The 6495-nt window shown below is 34.6% G+C and overlaps 1 non-coding gene across 1 annotated transcript; it reads right to left on the bottom strand.

Moving 5' to 3' along the window:
* Positions 1–3629: 3629 nt before the first annotated feature.
* On the bottom strand, positions 3630–3736 carry LOC133820610 (small nucleolar RNA R71). The gene has a single exon (XR_009887016.1). It is a non-coding gene; the product is annotated as a small nucleolar RNA R71 (small nucleolar RNA).
* Positions 3737–6495: the final 2759 nt, after the last annotated feature.

The raw sequence follows: 6495 nt of genomic DNA, 5'->3' as shown, positions 1-6495 counted from the left end.
TTTCAGTAAAATCGATACATAATGGGATTGGAGTGGAAGTGGAGAGAAATTCGTGAAATTTAGGACAAAGATGCTTGTTTGGTCAAAGATACAGTCTTGGGAAGTCTAGGAAAGTTAGATTTATGGATGAACGTGCATTGAAGTTGGAAAACGATGATTTGGGTGAAAATGCCATTTTGAGCCGCGACGTTGTGCCTTATGGGCCGCGGCGCAGTGGTGGGCAGAGAAGACGAAAATCTGAGATTGAAGAGAGCCACAACGCTGGATTGTTGAGTCACAGCACTATTGTTTGGGAATTTTGAGCCGCACTACCATTACTTTAGGGTCGCAGTGCCTGTCAAGACAGAAGCGAGACGTATTTTCAATTTCGTACACGGGCCACGACGCTTCTTTCTTGAGTTGTGGCGATTGATTCCGTGAGTGCAGAAAAGGGCATTTTTAGAAAGGGCAAAATTAGTATTTCACATGTAAAACATAGGCAACTATAGAAGCATCATTATGCTGAATTTTGAAAGAGAGAACCCTAGAGACTCAAGAAAACGCTCAACGAAGGCAAAGGATTGAAGACCTAATACTTATCGTAGTATTTCTTCTCTTCTTCTTTTACTTTCTGCTATAATGATGTTTATAACTAGTTTTATGGATTCATTTATGTTTAGTATGAACTAATTTTCTTTTTGGGGTGTTAATGGATTCTTCTTGAAACCTTACGATTATCGGCAGTATTTATGAATTTTCTGTCAATATCTTGAATTATTTTATTTGTGTTTAAGGCTTGTGATTGAATTGCTACCAATTGCATAATTTATATGAGTTTAACCTAAACTTTGAAAAGTGAAGGATAAATATGCTTTAGTCAAATAATCATAGATTTGTATTGGACAAGAGTACCCGTATGATTTGTGTAGCTTAGGGATTGCGTGTTTAATGCCTGCAATTTTTTTAATTTACCACAGAGATGGAGGAAGTTTTCTTGTTGTAGAGAATTATATGTCCTATTAAGAATAAAATTTGCATTTGTAATTCACTATCACGATAGAGATAGGAATTCTAGAAATTGAATTAGAGAAACATAGGTGGATAGTTGATGAAGTTAATGACCCTATATTTTATCCATTGAATGATAATTTTTATCGTTGAGTTCTTTTATGTTCTTGATATTTAGTTTATTTAATTTGTTTAGTTATTTATGCAATTTTCTCTTTTATTAACCAAATAGAGATTAGAAATTAATTTTTGGTAATAGATAATTCAATTTTTGTAGGAAAATAATCAAATTTACAGAATATTACTACATTGCGATTACGTATACTTGCACAACTTAAATTTTTGCAACAAGTTCTCCACTCAGATTCGGGCTTGGTGAGCACCGTTGGCCAGCTTTTCACTGGTCACGATCTTTGAGGATAATAGGGAGCATTGGCGCATAAACCCAAGGATAATCTAAAGGCAAAACAATAATAGTTAGAGAATAACTAACTGAGAAAATAAAGAGTTAAAGGGGGTGGAGAGATTTACAAAAACCCTGAGCTCCATGGTCTGGTCGAAGAGGGCAGTGGTATTGTTGATAACTTCATTTTAGGATCATTTTAGAATGTGTTTTTGTGATAATCTTGAGTCTTTATGTGTGTTTTGTGCAAGATTACGCTTTTGTTTGTCTTTGTTGTAGGTTGGTGCGATGAATCATGAGAAGAATGTAAAAAGAAGTGAAAATGGAGGAAAAACGATGCTTTTGGTGGGTGTTGGACTCAAAATGATTCTAAGGATGATTAAAAGTTGATTTTTGATGAAGAGATGAGTTGAAAGAAGTAATTTGAGAAAAAAAGGAATTAGAGTCGCGACTTGGGCTTATAAGTCGCGACTCAAGGCGAAGTCAGAGGCGCATAGCTATTGGATGGAATTAGTGTCGCGACTTGGGCTTACAAGTCACGACTCAAGAGGAAGACAGAGGCTCAGCGAAAAGGGAAAGATGTATACGAGCCACGACATGAGATGCTTGAGTTGCAGTGCTTGAGGATTTACACGAAAGAGAAAATGGCTCAAAAATAGATACGGGCCGCGACCCAAAGAAGGCCAAGTCGCGGTCTGCATAGGAAAAACACAACCTTGTTTTTTTTTTTACTATAAATTCATATTTAGGGTTTAATTAATTTATTGGGTCAGTTTTTAATTACGTTTTTTTAGACTAATTTTGATTCTTAGGGTAGTAATTCTGTATTTTTATATTTTTCTTTCTTCTTTAAGTTTATGAATCTTATGTTTTTGAATTATTATTTTGTTGATTTAGTCATGTCTGATATGAACTAAACAATTTTTATCTAGGGTTTAATGTAGTCACTTGGATTTCTATCTAATTTAATTATGACTTTCTATAGATTTTTCTTCACTATTATAATCTATATAATGTGTGTTTAATGCTAGTAAATACTTGATCAAAATTTGTTTGATATTATGATTTTGATTCAAAATTCAAAAGATGAGAATTGAATATGTTATTGTTATATAGACATAGGTTGCATATTGAACGAAAGTACTTGTATGACTTGTGTAGTAATTAGGTTTCCATGCTTAATGTCTACTATATGTTTAAGTTTATCACAAAGATGTACAAAACATGCATATAGGTTGAGATCTTATATCTTGAAAAAGAATAGGAATCAATTTATGTTAACCTGCTATTAGAATAGGAAGAAAGAAATCTAGAATTGATTAATAAAATTAGTAGAATGAAAAGTTGCTAGGTCTTTTTAATAGTGATTTTAATATTTTAATTAGTTATTTTTGTTTAAAGTTATTTTTAAATTTTACAATTAAATTCAAAAATCAAAATTTAAGTTGCCAGATAGAATTTAAAAGAATAATTGCAGGTAATTGGAAAATAGTCTTCGTGGGAACGATACTCTACTTATCATATATTACTTGAGTCGACTGCATGCACTTGCATAACATAATTTTCACGATCAAGTTTTTGGCGCCGTTGTCGGGGACTTAATTTCCAATATCATAGTTAATTGTTATTTGTTCTAATTTGGTTTTTTATTTTTATTTTATTATTGTTTAACATTTATTTGGATCAAGCCTGAATTGTGTTTCATGAATTGTTGGTATATGCGAGGAAGTAGACAAAAGGAGATTATACCAATAGACCTTGATATTGAGAGAACGTGCAGACAGAACCGAAAATTAAAGAAAAGGATGGACTTTTCCATGGCTAAAAACGCAAATAACGCTGTCAACAATAATGCAAATATGGGTAATGCAGTTGAAGCTGATCCACCATTAAGTAATTATGTACTCCCTAATATTACGGGGATACATTCAAGCATTCGACTTCCTACTATTGAGGCAAATAATTTTGAAATAAAACCCTCAATTATTGGTGCAAAATTGTGTACAATTTGGGGGGTTACCAAATGAGGATCCAAATCTACATATCACAAACTTTTTGGAGTTATGTGCGACATTTAAAATGAATGGGTGAGTAATGATGTTGTACGATTGAGACTATTCTCATTTTCACTAAGGGACAGATCTAAGAGTTGGTTGAATTCTTTACAAGAAAACTCTATACTTGGGAAGATTTGGCTCAAAAGTTTCTTGGTAAATATTTTCCTCCTACCAAGTCAGCCAGAATAAGAGGAGATATTAATAACTTCCATCAACTGAATGGGGAGTCTTTGTATGATGCATGGGAACGATTTAAGGAGTTGTAAAGAAAATTCCCACATTATGGAATAGATAAGTGGCTACTAGTTCATACTTTTTACAATGGTTTGAGGGGAAATACAAGGGCAATTTTAGATGCAGGATCAGAAGGAGTGTTTATGAGAAAAAACACTAAAGAAGCATATGAGCTATTGGAAGAGATGGCCATGAATAGTTATAATTGGCCTACTGAGTGTGAGAATAAGAAAGTAGCAGGAGCCTTAGAAGTTGATCCAATAACACGATTGACCGCTCAAGTAGCATCTCTAACCAAGCAATTGCAACAAACTAATCTCACTGCACAAGCAATACAAGTACAAAATGTCGTGAGTTATGAGATTTTTAAAGGACCACATCCTTATGAATAATGTTCGAGCACAACTAGTTGCTCAACAGAAGTGAACAATATGCCCTTGGAATAGGCACAGGTTATTGGCAATTTTTCAATACCTGCACCCAACACTTACTCAAATTTCTATACGGCAGCTTGGAAAAATCACCCTAATCTGTCTTGGAAAAATAATCAAGGGTTACAACCACAATATCCACAGTACCCACCACAACAACCCCCTCATCAAGCAACTTATGGATTACATTCGAGAACCTATTATGATCCAAACCCACGCCTATCTCATCCACCACCACATCCTCAAATGAACCCACAAACAATTCAGCCAGAACAATTAAATCAATTCATGACAAAGACAAGGTCTTCGATCAGAAGTTTGGAGACACAAATAGGTCAATTGGCTAAAATATTTTCTACCAGGCAGCAAATTAATTTTCCCAGTTCCACAGAGGTAAATCCTAAAGAGCAGTGTAATGCAAAATCCTTAAGGAGTGGGATTAAGTATGATTGACCTACAGTGGATTACAAAGGGAAAACAACAGGGGAACAACATGTTACTAGTCCAATACAAGAAGAGGTCACTGAAGACCTTCCAAAGACAGAGAATTCGAAACACACCGAGCCTACACCAAAGATTCCATATCCTCAACGACTAATCTTGACAAACAATTCTCTAAATTTTTGGATATCTTTCGAAAATTACACATTAACATCCCTTTTGCAGAGGCTCTAGAACAAATACCTTGCTATGTGAAGTTTATGAAAGAGATATTGTCAAAGAAAAGGAAGTTAGAGGATTATTAGACAGTGGCACTTACTGAGGAGTGTAGTGCGAACTTCAGAAGAAACTACCTCCTAAGCTTAAAGATCTTGGTAGTTTCAATATTCCATGTTCTATAGGGGTTTCAGTAGAAACAAAGGCTTTATGTGATTTAGGGGCCAGTGTGAATCTAATGCCTCTATCAATCTTTTGGAAGTTAAATTTGGGAGAAGCTCAGCCAACTGCTTTGTCTTTACAGATGGCAGATAGATCAATTAATCACCGTCATGGAGTGATTGAGGACGTATTGGGAAAATGGGTAAATTCATCTTTCCTGCGGACTTTATTATTCTAGATATGGAGGAAGATGAAAATATTCCAATAATACTTGGAAGGCCATTCTTAGCTACTGGTAGGGCTTTAATTGATGTCCAAAAGGGTGAGTTAAAGCTGCTAGTGCAAAAAGAGGAAGTAATATTTAATGTTTTTGCAGCAACAAAAATTCCAACTTGTTGTAGAGTTGAAGTGGTAAACCAAGAAGGGAACAAGTTGGAAGTCTCTAAGAAAAGCTCCATAGTTAAAACCGGAATTCGAAAAGGGCGTCATCGGTTAAAAAAAATACATTCGTGAAAGGATTCAAATGTTATATGAACGAGGGAAAGTTATGATAATTTCTAATCATAAGAAATAAGGGCCAACTCATGATACTATGACTCTCAAGGATGTGAGGGTAGGACTTGATCCGAGTTGGATATAAAATAAAACAAGCGTCCAGCTAAATGACGTTAACGACAGTGCTATAGGAGGCATTCCTATATTTTATTTTAGTTTTTCTTAATTAGTGGACAATTTTATTTAATTTTATTTTGGTTTTGTAAAGTTTATTTATTTTATTTTATTTTTTAGTATAAAGTTTGTTAAAACCATGAAAATCATGAAAAAAGTTATTTTTCAATTAGTCATTGAGCCAAGTCGCTTCAACTAGCAAGTCGCAACATTACACAAGTTAGAGAGCTATTAAAAATCTGAAGGAGGGGCGAGTCGTGACTTGGGCTTATAAGTCACGCCCCTAGGCTAAAACAGAGACCATGGAATTTTTAAACATAGGGGTGGGCCGCGACTTGAAGAGGTTGAGTCGCGGCGCTTGGAGAGAGGATTCTGGAAAAAAAAATCTAAGGCGGCCGCGACTTGCCCTATCTGGGTCGCAGCGCGCCTGTGTCAGACAAAGGGGAATGGGTTTAAAATAAATTTTTCAAGGCATTTCTCTCATTTTTCAAATACTATCATACCAAATCAGTTTTTCTTAAGAAAAAAAGCTCTAAATTTTTTCCCTTTATCCTTCTATTTCAAATTCCTTTAAGTTATTTTCCTCATTTCTAATTTCTAATTCCTAATCCAAATTCATTTCTTTCTTCCTTTCTTTTTTCCCTAACCCTAATTTTTGTTTCTATTGGTGCTAATTGAAGAATTGAAGGAGGATTCAAGAGTGGGGAGATTTTTCAAATTTCAAGGCTTGTAAGTTTCTCTTTTTGACGTTTTCATTGAAGTGAATTTATATTAAGGGAGTGCAGTGGATTGTTGGACTGTTTGTTAGTATATTTGGTGTTTTTGGATGAAATTTTGGGAGTATTTAGTGAGGAAATTTCATAAATTTAGGGGAAGTGTTGCCAAAAAAATTTGA

Source organism: Humulus lupulus, chromosome 2, assembly GCF_963169125.1.
Source record: "Humulus lupulus chromosome 2, drHumLupu1.1, whole genome shotgun sequence".
Classification (NCBI taxonomy): domain Eukaryota; kingdom Viridiplantae; phylum Streptophyta; class Magnoliopsida; order Rosales; family Cannabaceae; genus Humulus; species Humulus lupulus.
The sequence above is the reverse complement of the archived record's forward strand: the minus strand, read 5'-3'. Positions and strand labels throughout refer to the sequence as shown.